This window comes from Hibiscus syriacus, unplaced genomic scaffold (assembly GCF_006381635.1).
Source record: "Hibiscus syriacus cultivar Baekdansim isolate YM2019G1 unplaced genomic scaffold, ASM638163v2 tig00116958_pilon, whole genome shotgun sequence".
NCBI lineage: Eukaryota > Viridiplantae > Streptophyta > Magnoliopsida > Malvales > Malvaceae > Hibiscus > Hibiscus syriacus.
Window position 1 is genome coordinate 27846 of NW_024063484.1, and position 14082 is coordinate 41927.

General features: G+C 33.4%; 1 long non-coding RNA gene and 1 pseudogene across 2 annotated transcripts; both read right to left on the reverse strand.

The window, feature by feature from the left end:
* Positions 1 to 493: 493 nt before the first annotated feature.
* On the reverse strand, positions 494 to 1482 carry LOC120189580 (annotated as a pseudogene).
* A 5385-nt stretch (positions 1483 to 6867) lies between these two features.
* LOC120189505 lies at positions 6868 to 7353 on the reverse strand. 2 transcript variants are annotated; one of them, XR_005522530.1, is made up of 3 exons: positions 7315 to 7353; positions 7104 to 7207; positions 6868 to 6971 (listed from the first exon to the last, which is right to left on the reverse strand). It is a non-coding gene; the product is annotated as an uncharacterized LOC120189505 (long non-coding RNA). The 2 variants fall into 2 exon arrangements; XR_005522529.1 differs by having other exon boundaries at positions 7104 to 7193; positions 7315 to 7342.
* Positions 7354 to 14082: the final 6729 nt, after the last annotated feature.

The window sequence follows — 14082 nt, forward strand, 5'->3', positions numbered from 1 at the left end:
AAAATTTTTGAAATGTTTTTTAAAAAAGCCTTAAAATTTTAAAAACTTTAATTTCAATCCCTACACCCATGTTAGTCGTTGTCATTTGTCGCCATCAAACCTTCACCCGACGACCAATAACCTCATGAAAATCCACAGAAATAGGAGCCAATCGACGCAGCCCTAGACAAACTCGATGCTACAAATCGCGATCTTGATGACAAAAATGACGTCATCTAACTAGAAAGATGACAAGAACGACATATATAATTAATATTTTAATTTATTTGATTATATTTGGAATACTAAAATTGAACCATTGGAACTAAGGCCTAAATGAGATTAATGGACAAAATAATCCCTTAACCTCCTCCTTCGATTTCAAAACTTGGAAAATTGAAAGGACATTAGTTGGTCATATCAACCCACAAAGAATTATGCATACAAATCAGATCAGTTCTGAACAAAACAAACAACAGATTCTAATAAGCAAGAAAACAACACCCTTATAGTCTCAATTGTTTTCATCATGCCCCTCAGTGCCTTCCAATCCGGCCTGTGACGACTCACCGGAGCCAAGCTCGGACTTGTCGTCATCGTCGAAGTTCTCTGCACTATCCATCAACAACGACATCATAAGCCTAAGGAGCTTATGATCATCAGATGTTGAACAATCTTGACCGTCGGCTTGAACAATCTTGCTTGCCCTAAACCTTTCTTCAACACTAGGCAATCCATGCAACAAATGCTCCACAAGAAACTCAGAAGTATCTTTGCAACCCTCAAAGAATGGATGTTTCAAAAGCTCATCCGCCGAGGGTCGCTTTGAAGGATCTTTATCGAGACAGGAAGTAACCATATCCTCAAAAGCCTCTGAAAACGTCTTGGTCGAGACAAGAGCAGTTATACCGAAACACCATATATCGGTTTCAAAACTGGAAACTTCATGTGATTTGATCATCTCCGGCGCCTCCCAGTTCAGAAATGGAGCTTTCGGCATGTAAACCGTGGCCGAAGCTCCGAAGTCGGCAAGCTTAACGCATCCGTTAGAGTCCAACAAGATATTACCAGCCTTCACATCTCCGTGTATATGCCCTCCTTTGTGAAGATACGACAACGCATTGAGGGTTTCCTTGAGAATAATGCCATGTATTGCTCTGGTATGCCATCAGGGAAAGAAGATGAGAGGATGGAATGTAAAGAACCGGTGGACATGTAGGGCATAACCACCCAGAGATGGTGGTCGACGGTGAAGGAACAATGAGCACGGAGCATGTTGGGGTGCGAAACAAGCGACATTGTGCGTCCAAGATTGTCGAAATCGTTGGTGCACTTGTCACGATCAATGGCTTTAATGGCAACAATAGTTGAATCCATGGGAACACAAACGGCTTTGTAAACTACAGCACTGACACCAACAGCGATTTCATCGGTGATCTTGTAAGAGCTTGAATCTATTGGGAACTGATCCATGGGATTATCTTCTTGTTCATACGTCGCCATGAATACCTTCTCAGTTTATTTGAGAAATTGTTTGAGATTGGGTTTTCTTGAAGTCTAAAGATGAGTGAAGAGAGATAAAAACGGTTTTAGGCAGTTCCTTCGAGGTTTCTGGAAGGAAAGAAGCTACTTCTGATCTATATATAAGATTATGTGCAATATACTCTTTTGGATGTAACTACTTTGCTTTTAAAGAAATTGTATCATTAAACATTATAAATCTTTGGCTTGAGCACTCCTAAAATAAATTTTGTTTTTGAAATAGTGACGTTTCTTTAATTTATATAATATTAAAATTGAATAAAGTAAAAAAAAAAAAATCCGCCCCCCTCACCACAACCAACACAACTTGTAAAATCTGCCACATGCCGCCGAATTCGCTCCTCATTTGTTAAGATCCGTCACTGGCAGATTAGTCATAATAACAAATGCACCTGAGGCAACCTTCGATACTTGGAGATTAAACTCTACATATGCGTTGTTGGTTCAGTGCCAATGTTCTCTCATTTTTTTATACGCACTCTACAACATAAACCTCCTGTTAAAATCCCATAACAAGCCCAGTGTGTCCGGACCATCCAACCGCAAAGGAGTCTTGACAGTCGCAAAAGACGACAAAACAATATCGAGGATAGAGTGCTTAAATTGCTCCCAATCCCATTCACCATTGGCATTAACCATGGAACTGACCGCCACCTACGATCCTCCACCACCCCATCGAGATTACGTATGTCCCACAAGAGACCAACATTACTCAGCCAACGGTCTCGCCAAAAGTCTAACGTGGCACCGCTCCCTAAATTCCATACCAAACCCTCTTGAACCTCCTCCCAAATCAACGTGAAACCCTTCCAAAGCCTATAGCATTCCCCTCCTTGATATATTAGCCGGGGTAGGATCAATTATTCCATACTTAGCACGCACCACTGTGTCCCAGTGGTCTCGATTCAATATTAGTCAAAAAGCTAATTTCATAAGAGACGTGATGTGATCCAGTCTAGCAAATAACTTATCAAATTTTTGCTTTCACCTTTTAAGATGTTAAGGGTAAAAGTAGAGTGAATTCTTCTTAATTCTATCTTATATTATATCATATATGCATTATATTCATTTATGAGCACACATAAGCATCTTAGTATAAGTTCAAATATACATGTCATAGCATATTACATATTAATCTATCATGATGTATTTACATTTATTATATGCTATGAATTGCATATTATATATATATATATATATATAACATAACATATAGTTTCACATCTTTATTTATTGCTTATATTATATGTTGCATATTAGGTTGAATATTCTTTCTTATGTTATACATTTCATATATATATATATGATGCATGTTGCTTAGGTTAGGTGTGCATTCCTATATATATATATATATATATATATTATGTTCTTTACTTTATGGGTAAATTACAAATTTCATCATTAAATTTTACTCTCTCCCCTATTTTTCTCACTGAACTTAAAAGTTTTCTATTTCACTGAACTTAATACATTGAAATTTTTTGTCACTGCAACGTTAAATAGTTAATAACGTTAAAACAACGTCGTTTTAAAAAAAATCACCAAAACAACATCATTTTGCATTTATATAACAATTCATTTATAAAGCCATTCATGAGAAAAACATCTGAGTGACAAAAAACCCAATATATTAAGTTCAATGATAAAATTGAAAAGATCTAAAATACAATGAATGAAATATGAGAGAAAATAAAGTTCAATTACTAAATTAGTAATTTACCCTTACTTTATATTATATAGTTGTTTATGTTGATTAAAAGGTGCCTTACCATTCCAACTGCTAGAAGATAAATAAAAGGTGCAAATTTCAAACCAAAGGTCATGCTTCTTTATGCTACCAACGGCTATAAGGGAGAAGAGTCATCTCTTCATTCCAACGGCTAGCAAGGGAAATGATACATCTCTTCACTCCAACGATTACATGATGTAACGAAGGATTGTGCACTTTAATGAGAAGAGTTATGTTGCTTCACCAAATGATACCTTTCTAAGAGTCATTTTGCTTCACCAAATGATGTTTTTCCGAGAGTCATGATGCTTCAGCAAAGGATGCCTTCAAGAGTCATGTCTTTTCACAAAACGGTGCCCTCAAAAGTCATGTCTCCTCACTCCAAAAGGCCCTCTAAAGGTCATGCCTCTTTATTCCAAAAAGATGCCTTCAAAAGTCACGTCTTTTCACCAAAAAGTGTTTCCAGAAGTTATGCTTTTTCACTCCAAAAAGGTGCAGGTAAAAGAGACACATTTTCATCTCAAAGGTGTTTCTAAAGGTCACGATGTTTAATCACACCTTTTCATGAAAAGAAACCAATTCAAGGGACATGATTCTCCATATATGTCCCTTCATAAAGATGGTATTTCATGAAAGGTACAAGCAAAACAAGACCCTTTTCAACAAGAGAAATGAGCAACAAAACATGAAGGAAGATGATTCATCACTAAACACATGAAGGAAGATGATTCATCACTTAGCACCATGTTGGTTCAAAGATGCTCCTTTCTTTTCACCTATGGTCGACCATTTATTCACCCTTTAAGGGTGCCTTTTCAACATTCTTGTTTGAACTTCTTGACTTATCAAGCATTGCTTGTGGTCAACCCCTATTTCTCGATATTATTGATTACTGATTTTCTAATTAGAGTGTCATAGTCCTTAGATTAAAGATCTTATAAGGTTTGAATTAATACTCTTTTATAGTATTGGTTCTACTTTGATCTTAAATCTTCCTTAACATCACCATCATCTATACCCATCTTAATCATCCTTTTAATCATCATTCCTTCACAATCTTCCTAAACAAGTCCTATATGGCCCAAACATATATCCAAAGCATACTATCCTTTACTTCTTTCTTTCATATAATCCTTATCACCCTACACGCCTACCTTACTTAAAACCTAGCCTATTTTTTCATTTCATATCAAAACAAGTGTTACGAGGCTTCGACTTACTTGCATTCAAGATCGGGACAACAATTAGAAACATCTTGGACAACATTCTTCCAAGAGTCCTTCTATTATATTGTAATAAGAGGTTTTTGGTTGAATCAAGTGTCTATCCTTTGTGAATTTAAGTTTTTTGTGCAAAACGAAAAAGAAAGAGAAAAAATTCCTCAACATCTAAAGAGAGGATTCAATACAGAAAAAAAATATTTTAGAAAAGAAAAGAATACAATAAGGGTTTAATGAAGTGCAAAGCAAACAACCAGGCTTAAAGAAGAAATCAGGTTTGATTGGCTCGAACAAGTGAGTTGTTTCGTGCAAGTTAACCCCTTTTCTATTCATCTATTTCTTCTAAGCATACCATATCAGCTATATTGTACCCTATCTTAACCTCGAGTTTACAGCCGACAAAGACAAGTTTGACAAGTTTTGAGTGAGTTCTATTCAAAGACTTGGACAAGAGAATCGAGCGGTAAAAGATAAAGAGAATTGAGAGATTAGAAGGGGGTGAAAGTGAAATTCGTGTGTGCTAAGCACGAGTAGAGTGACTTCTTTAATTTTCCTTGGAGAGTTTCGCGAGGATTTTGTAAGTGCGCAATAAGGTTTCTAATTTTATTATTTGTCATCACCAATCATGTCACAAAATTTTATAATATGCTTCCAGAATTGGACAAAGACCAAGGAGAAATGGCATTCAGGACATCATCCAAGAAAAAAACAAGATTACTGGTGCCTATCAAAATTCGTTTAGAAAGACTCGAATGTATCAAAAACCTCATTTGACCCAATGGTTAAGCTTCGTCCTGTTCAAACCGGTAGACGTGAGTACTAGTCCTAGACTTTGCAAGTTATGTTGACACATGTTACCCTTTTATTAGATAAATAAAATTAATAAAATTACTGAAAAAATATTAAAATATTATCATGTCACATCTGTACAATTAGATAAAAAAAAAGTCTAAATATTTCATTGACTAGTTTTGAACCTATAAATTTAAAACTACCTCAGTGATTTAAAGGAATATTGTCATTCCTTGAGATCGTATGTTTAAGGAACTATATTTGTAGAATATATGCATTGTTTATGATTAAAAAATATCTTAATTAAATAATATATTCTGATCATCCCATAATAATAAAAAACACAATATAAACCTATGTACCATATTATTACACCTAATATGATATTATCTGATGAAATCACTTGTTTAAAACATTCAAGGAAAGAAATACGTTAAACAGGAACAAAGAACTACTTAAAAGAAATATAAAATAAGATTAATAAAAACTAGAAAAAGAAGGCAGCCGTAAGAACACCCTTTACAAAATGTTTTCCTTTGGGGGGGAAAAATACAAACTCACTCCAAATCTTAGACCCCATCCAATTTTCCTCGAATCAATTATTATATCAGAGAAGCAACATTCAAAATTGTAGACAAACTCCACTGTTTACCTATTTTCAGTGCCCATTCGAAGGTCGGAATACGGTGGTCATTGATGCCACATGCCATATTCGGATACTCTGGGCTGTAGTATGGGTAACTTTCACCATCTCCATTTCTCATGCCAAGTAAAGACTGATCGGCGGATGCCATTTGCCACCGGGATGGGACCAGTCCATCAAACACCGGGATCGGCGGATGCCATATTTGGAGAATACTCGTTTTCTTCATTAGGTTTAATTTTTTTTAATGAAACTTATAACCTAGGTTTAGGATTATATATTTTAATCTTTAATAAAATCTTATTTCCGATAAAAAAAAAAGAGCACTGTAAACTGTCCGTACTGGTTGCATATTCTACCAATCCTAACCATGATATTTGAATACCGAATCAAATTAAACTTTAATATATATACGTACATACAATTTAATTTTTTAGTTTAAGTTGTATATTAAGAGTGTGTTTGAATATTACATTGTCATTGTATAAAAATTAATAAAATCACCATCTTATTATTTATAATCTCATGTAATTATTTGAAATTCTAATTACGTATACATATTTGAAAATTCTAATGCAATTATATCCTAATTCATATTATTGTCCTGTTTGGTTATATAAATTATAAATACACAATTGTATAAGTTTAAATTACATATAATATTATTATTAATTGATAATTAATCCTAAAAGTATTTTATAAATATTTTTTTAAATAAAAACTGCTAGTATTATTAAAAAAAAGTAAAAATGTTCAAAATTACAATAAGAGTTTACAACTATCATCGTGAACTGAATACATAATTTGGATATTTTCCTATAATATTGAAACTAGACACTTTAATTCATATAAGGATCATTCATGGAAAAAGGTTAAACACCCTGTGATTGATTAAAAGAGAAAGATCAGTGAAGTACTCGCATCATAATGCCTAGGTACACAACTTTAGGTATGCATTTGTAAACACCTGCAAGAAATCTCCGAGCAGAACATTGTATTGGGGCTCGTCTGGACTATAATTGAAGAAGTCATAGAGAAGCGGAGTGCTAACCAGCAAGTAGACAAACTATGGAAAAAGATATGACCATTAAAGGAGACATGAAAACAGAATCAGAAGAAACTGCAAAGTGAAGTTTCGAAATCCTTCTTAACTTTGAATGTAATCAAAATAAAAACTGAAAAGAGATGAAATTCTAACCAGGAACAATGCTCCCAATCCATGACCAAGTACAAATAAAATAGCACCAAGTCCTTTCAAAACGATGGCAGTTGCAACTAATTGTCTAACCTGTGTAAAAAGGTCTCCATATCAGAAATGAAAGTAAACTTGGAGCAAATCAAACAAACATAAACTTAATATAACAAAATAATAATAAAGTTTGTTACATCATATGCAAAATGATTCTTACTTCGATATCTGGAAAATTTACATGGAATCCAGATGATATATGATTCAAAGTAATAAGGACGATAACAAAAATAAGTTGAAAGTTGAAAATGTTATCAATCGTGGTAAGAAATTTGGTTACGCCTATAATTGTTAGCGTTCGATAAGAAAGTAAGTTGAGATCGGGTTTATTATAAGTTGCTTTAATAAATCTGGATTCGACCAAAAATGTTATCAATGTTTAATAAATGGGTTTATCAAAATAAAGACGATAATAAAATAAGTTGGAAACTGGAAATATTATCAATCGTGATAAGAAATATGGTTGAGCCCATGATTGTTAGTGTTCAATAAAAAAAAGTAAGTTGAGATTGGGCTTGTTATAAGTTGCTTTAACAAATTTTGTTTCTACCAAAAATGTTACTAGAGTTTAGCAATGAGTTCATCAAAATAAGGATGGTAACAAAATAAGCTAAAAGCTGAATATATTGTTAATCGTAGTAAGAAATTCGATTGCGCCCATGAATGTTAGCAGTCAATAAGAAACTAGGTTGAGATTAGATTTGTTATAAATTTTTGTAACAAATTCGCTTTCGACTCATAATGTAACCAAAGTTTATCAAATTGATTTAGGAAAATAATAGGACGATAACAAAATAAGCTCATAGGTGAAAATCCGGTTTTGGGAGATTAAGTAAGAAAATTATGAGATTTTTGTGTTTAAGTATTCTAGATCGACTAGAATTTCACAATTATATTTATGAGGTTTGTTGAGTTAATCGATCGATGGAATTGGCCAAGAGGGGGGTGAATTGGCAATTAAAATTTTGGTGGAAGCTTTTGCAGAAAATTGAAAGTAATTGCATAGCGATTTATAGTGGTTCAACTTTCTCAACAAAGTCTACATCCAATACCTTAGCTATCCACACTAAGGATTTTCCAACAAATTCACTAATTTGTTCTTTCTTTTGAGGCCAAAGAGATAACCTTACAACTCCCTCAAGAATTATACCCCAATTCTTGAGAACACTCTTTCTCAAAGAGAATATTACAAATTTCGCAAACTTACAAGAAAACCTCACAATGTAAGATGTTTGCACAATTCTAGAACAAAGAAAGAACACTCAAGAATAAATATAATTGAGCACAATAAGTGTTCTTAAAAGCAAAATGAATATTGAATGAAAAATAGGCTTGAAATGCTCAAACTTGAGGTTTGATGATTTCTCTTTGATTCTCTCTTGATTCTAGTTGCTTGATGTTTCTTGTTGTTGATCAATGGCTTCTAAGCTTGTTTAAATACACCTTGAATCACTTCTGAACGTTGGGGATCATTAATGAAGTTATTGGCGCCGTTTAAGTGTGAAAACAATTAATATTTCTGCTTGGAGCGTGGGGGGAATCGGTACCCCCTCCTGGGGAATCGGTTCCCTAAGTGTAAAATTCAAATATTCGACCGTTGAACAGTGGGGGGAATCGATACCCCCTGAGGCGAATCGGTTCCCTCCGAGCATACTGGAATTTCTCAGAGCAAAACCATTCAGGAGGAATCGGTACCCCTTGGGGGGGAATCGGTTCCCTCTGGACAAACTGTAATTTTTGGCTTTGAAACGGTTCGAAATACTTTGTAAAATTGTTTTGAAATTATTTTAAGATTAAAACTTAATTTTACACTTTAGTAAGGATTTAAAATAAACTTTGAAATACTTTGAGAAATATTTTGATATTCGATTTAATATATCGAATATGCTTAGAAAAATCATTTTCAAAATTAAAATTCTTTTAATTTAATTTGTTATATCGAAACATCAAAATGTTTTCAACAATATCCCCCTTTTTGATATAACAAAACATTTTAAGATTTTCTAATTTCAAAATGAATTTTGATTTTGAAAAATATTACTCCCCTTACTTTAACACTTTCTCCCCCTTTTTGTTAAATAAAAAAGACCCTATAAAAACATTTTAAACAAGAATTTTGAAAAACGTAAGCCAATTGATTTATTAATATAAAGCTTAAGCTGCTAAGATCACAATCAAAAGAGAGGTTAGCCATTAGTTTCATAATCAATATTCATAAACATGTAATAGATAATTGGCCATATATGTCTAAAGATGCAAAATAAACACGAAATCTAAATCAAATGTATTAAACATAAGTTCGAACAACCAAAAATAAACAATCCAAAAGCATTCAAAATGTTTTAAGAATAATGCAAATATCCAAGTTCAATCCAAACAAGCAAAGCAAATCAAAGTTCAAGCATCCGTAGGAGGATCGGGATGAGGGAAATGAGCTCGCATAGCTGTCATTTCATGAGTGAGTGTATTAATACGAGCGTTGGTTGCTTCATTGTTTGCACGCATCTTTTGGAGAATTTCCAATTGTTGAGCTCCCATTGTGGATAAATGAGACTCTATAGAAGTAAAGCGCGAATCTATGGTAGCATATCAGAAATCGAACGTCTCCATAAAAGATTGAAAATATGGAGGCATTGGATCCGTTTGTTATGCTTGCTCCTCGGGCTGCTCAGGCTCATCTTCGGCTTCATCGATATCTCGCATTAATTGTTCAAGATCAGGATCGTCGTCAGCTGCCGGTGGAGCTTGTGAAGAACTAGCTTCCGGAGTATGCTCAGTGCTTCGAACCCATTCACCAGTTTGCTTATCCTTAATCCATCCCGATCTCGTTAAGGAAAGGATATTGATTTGTTTCTTTAGGGGAAAAGAGGCATCTAGACCAACTCTAAGCCCGACTTTAGAAAATAGATTACTCAGAATGCAACCGTAAACTAGAAAAGAACAAAGTTTCTTATTTGGAACTTGGTTTACGGTTTCAACAATTTCAGCAAAAATAATCTCAGGAAGATTTATTTTAATATTGTTTTGGAAACAATGTAACCACCAAAGATCTAAAGCACGAAGAGTAGAGTAACGACCTCCGGATGGTCGAAACCACCAAGTGATCATTAGATGAAGAAAACGGTCATGAAGATCTAAGACACTCGCATTATCCCTTCTTTTATAACGAGAACCTAAAATTTGTTTTTCATTAGATAAACCATCATTATCTAATCCTAATGCATTAGCAATGTAAGCTGAATCAAGATGAAAGTATTGTCCTAGAAGATAAGAACGAGTTGCTATTGTTTTGGTTTCAGCTTGATTTTTAATACAAACAGCATTAGAATAAAAGATACGAACAAGTTGATGAAAGACTTGAGGTTCAAGGTTACAAAGTTTATCAAATTTCCACTCTCGCAGGAGAGGGAGATATCTAAAATTGATATCAATCATAGCCTGAAGAGATGGGATACGTTCTTCCCTAATTTTGTAAGAGTCAAAATATTGATAATACAAAAAACGATGATTTCTAAGACCATGATGATTGAAGCACGAGTTTTGGATAGTCAATTTTGGATCAATGGGATTAGGATTAAGAATTGGAGAGATAGGTGGAGGATTTGAAGGTGGGTTGGATTGACGGTTTGAGCAACTAGATGATAACCTAGCATGTTTAGGATTGGACATGGTTTAGGAAATCGGAATAGAATGGATAACCGCAATTTAGAAAACACATGTATGCAATTCAATCAATCCCAAAACTCAATTGAGTTCTCAATATTTCAAGGTTAAAATAAAATCCTAATGGGCAAAGTTTTGAAAAACTATTGAAAATAATGTTTGATAAACCATAGTATGTATAGTTTACATGTAAATAACATAACTACATAAAAAAGCATAAATTTTAAAATTAATTAATGATTTTCGTTTTTTTATTTCGAAAATTCAAAAATTAATAGAAAATTTGTGAGATTTTGATGAAATTAGTTGTAAAATTTTAGTTTCTAAACACTAATAATCAATGCCCGATCATTATTTCTATCTAGAACTAATTGAAACTAGTCCTATATTCAAAATCAATAAAATTGAGAGTTTAGAAAAATTTACCTTGAAAGATGAGATTGAGTGGATTTTGATGTTGTTTGCACGATTTTAATGATGCTAGCAGGTTTAGGAGATGATATTTGAAGAGAATTCCGATTAAAAATCTTGTTTTGAGGCAAAGTGGAGATTTGAGAGATGAAGAGAGTGATAGGCGGCAAAGGAAGAAAAATATAGAGTTTGAGCAAAATATAAGGGTTCTGCCCGATAAAACCAGAACCCTCATGGGGTATCAATTCCCCTAGGGGGAATCGTTCCCCTTCAAGGGGGGTATCGATTCCCTCTGCACCAAAAATGCTAAAATCCGATTTTAAACACACAAAATGCTAAATTAATTTTCTCTAGTGGTATTGGCAACTCATATATTGAAAATTAATCATGTTAAAACAATCAAATTAATCTTTAAACTATATTTGAACATAAAGTTAATTTTCATCAAGAATCATAAACTCCCCCTAACTAATAGCAATGAATGCAATCAAAAATTACTATTATAAGCATTTTTCATTTAGTCTTAAAAGTGCTAAAATTATTTTAAACACTAAGTGAAGATAGGTTGTTCAAACCTAATTCTCTCCTAAGTGTCCAAAATCTTTCCTTGTCTAAAGGCTTTGTAAAGATATCCGCTAATTGATGCAAAGTATCAACAAATTCTAGAACTACATCTTCCTTAGTGACATGGTCTCTAATGAAGTGATTTCTTATTTCAATGTGCTTAGTTCTAGAGTATTGGATGGGATTTTTAGTGAGACAAATAGAACTAGTATTGTCACACTTAATAGGAGTAGTACCTACTTCAATTCCATAATCAAAAAGTTATTGTTTCATCCATAAAACTTGTGCACAACAACTACCGGCTGAAATGTATTCCGCTTCAGTGGTAGATAATGCAACACAATTTTGTTTCTTTGAAAACCAAGAAATCAACATATTTCCAAGGAATTGGCAAGTACCGGAGGTGCTTTTTCTATCTAATTTGCATTCTCCATAATCCGCATCAGAAAAGGCATGCAAGCTAAAGCTAGAGTCTCTAGGATACCAAAGTCCTAAACTATGAGTGTCCTTAAGGTATCTAAAGATTCTCTTAACAGCTAGTAAATGTGATTCCTTAGGGCATGATTGAAATCTAGCACATAAGCAAACACTAAACATAATGTATGGTCTACTTGCAGTTAGATAAAGTAAAGATCCAATCATTGACCTATATAATTTAACATCTACACATTTACCTCCTTCATCTAAGTCAAGCTTTGTTGAAGAGCTCATTGGAGTGTCATGAGGCTTGCCATTTTCCAGTCCAAATTTCTTGAGCATATCTTTGACGTACTTAGCTTGATTGATGAAGATGCCATCTTTTCTTTGCTTGATTTGGAGTCCCAAGAAAAATAAGAGTTCCCCCATCATGCTCATTTCGAATTCACTTTGCATTAGCTTAGAAAATTCTTGGCAAAGAACATCATTAGTAGAAGCAAATATTATATCATCAACATAAATTTGAACTACTAATAAATCTTTACCTTTATGCTTTAAAAACAATGTAGTGTCAACCTTCCCTTTTGAAAAACCTTTTTCAATTAAAAAATTTAACAATCTTTCATACCAAGCTCTAGGAGCTTGTTTTAAACCATAAAGTGCTTTTGTCAATTTAAGAACATGATCCGGGAATTTTGAATCTTCAAAACTTGGAGGTTGTTCCACATACACTTATTTTTTTATAAAACCATTTAAAATGCACTTTTAACATCCATTTGATATAATTTAAATTCGTGAAAACATGCAAATGCTAATAACATTCTAATTGCTTCCATCCTAGCTACGGGAGCGTATGTTTCATCATAGTCTATGCCCTCTTCTTGAGTATACCCTTGAGCAACAAGTCTAGCATTGTTTCTCACTATATTACCACTCTCATCAAGCTTATTCCTAAATACCCATCTAGTACCTACAGTAGATATATTACTAGGCCTTTCAACTAATGTTCATACTTTACTTCTCTCAAATTGATTTAACTCTTCTTGCATAGCCATAATCCAATGTTCATCATTTAATGCTTCTTTAATATTCTTAGGCTCTATGCATGAAATAAATGCAACATAATTACAAATATTTCTAAGAGAAGATCGAGTTGTTACCCCTTTGGATGGATCACCTATAATCTCACAATCCTTGACATAATTGTACTCTCTTGGATAAGATACTTCCCTTTCTTCAATGGTTGGATTCTCGAGAGGATCATGAGTTTTCTCATCTTTCGTTTCTTCATTTGATGATGATTCTCCAACGTCTTGTCTAACGTCATTTGTATTTATAATACCTACATCATCATTAACACAAGAATTCTTCCTCGGAAGGAGATTATCATCGAAAATAACATGTATAGACTTTTATACAACTAAAGTTCTTTTATTAAATACTCAATAAGCTTTAGAATTTAAGGAATAACCAAGAAAAATTCCTTCATCACATTTAGCATCAAATTTGCCAATGTTTTCTTTACCATTGTTTAAAACAAACCATTTACATCCAAAAGGATGAAAATAACTAATGTTAGGCTTTTTATTTTTGAAATTTTCATATGGAGTTTTCTTTAAAATTGGCCTAATCATTACTTGATTTACAATATAAAAAGCGGTATTTGTGGCTTCCGCCCAAAAATATTTTGGCAAATTATTTTCACAAAGCATGGTTCTAGCCATTTCTTCTAAAGTTTGATTTTTCCTCTCAACAACTCCATTTTATTGAGGGGTTCTAGGTGCTGAAAAATTATGGCTAATACCATTAAAATTACAAAACTCATTAAATCCAAGATTTTCAAATTTAGTGCCATGATCACTTCTAACACTAG